Genomic DNA, 1,122 nt, shown 5'->3' on the forward strand with positions numbered 1-1,122 from the left:
ATTTTATCGAATTTATAACATATAAGTAACAACGCTTACTTTTTAAAATTCACGGTTACCGTATGCATTTAATGGCGAAAGTGTACGCACTTGCGCACTACACCATATCCGGCAAATAGCAGCGGTTATGCACAGGATTAGCAGCGGTTTTGAACCGCTGCCAAACAGATAGCAGCGGTTGATATTCCACTGAAAAATAGCGTGCGGCTAAACCGTTTGCAGCGGTTAATAGCAACCGCTGGAACAACCGCTGCTAAATGATATTTTGCAGCGGTATAATTTTGTAGCGGTTCTTTCCGCTACAAAATCGTAAGAATATGACTGCTTGGAGATGTCAGCGGTTGTTAACCGCTGCAAAATGCTAGCCATTGAATTATTCTGTTAAGATATAGTAACGGATTTAAAACCGCTTCCAAATATAGAGTTACACTTTTTTTTAAAAAAAAAATCTGAATTTACACTAAAATATGCCAATTCTTTTATTCTTTATACGTTCTTCCACTCAGTTGCTTTAACTTATTAAAATAACTAACAGCCAATCAAACTACAACACACGAAACTTTACAAAAATATATGCAAAAGTGAATCATTATAATAGTTATTTGAATTCAGTGCATCGATGATTGTAAACTACGAATAAAGTCACCAAAATAAAAAACTACAAATAAATATCTCAAAAGTCATTATGACAGTGAAAAATTAAAGAGTATTCAGATTCCAACATTCATAATTCAAATCATTAGCTGCCCGCACATCATCTTGCATGGGATGAGGTTGGTGCACTTCTCAAAGAATCCAAATTTGCAGCTATTTCAGGTGGCAAACTACCTCCTTGTTGCTGGATTATGTATCTTAACAAATTTTTCATAGTCTGCATTTTTGCCTTCTCCTCTGCTGCCTCTGTCTCCATTCTCTGTCTCTTTGCCTTTTCCTCTGCTGCTGCTGCTGCCTTGAGTTCTGCTGACTCCGCCTTAATTAATGAATTATTTTTTATGTAACACAAAAATGAAAATTTATTTAATGCATTAAGTTGCAGTATTTGAAACATGTTTTTTCAGTAAAAAAATAGCGAGGACTAGAATAGTTTTAAGACGGCAATAATGTTTATACAAAAAAAAATTC

Source organism: Arachis hypogaea, chromosome 11, assembly GCF_003086295.3.
Source record: "Arachis hypogaea cultivar Tifrunner chromosome 11, arahy.Tifrunner.gnm2.J5K5, whole genome shotgun sequence".
Lineage (NCBI taxonomy): Eukaryota > Viridiplantae > Streptophyta > Magnoliopsida > Fabales > Fabaceae > Arachis > Arachis hypogaea.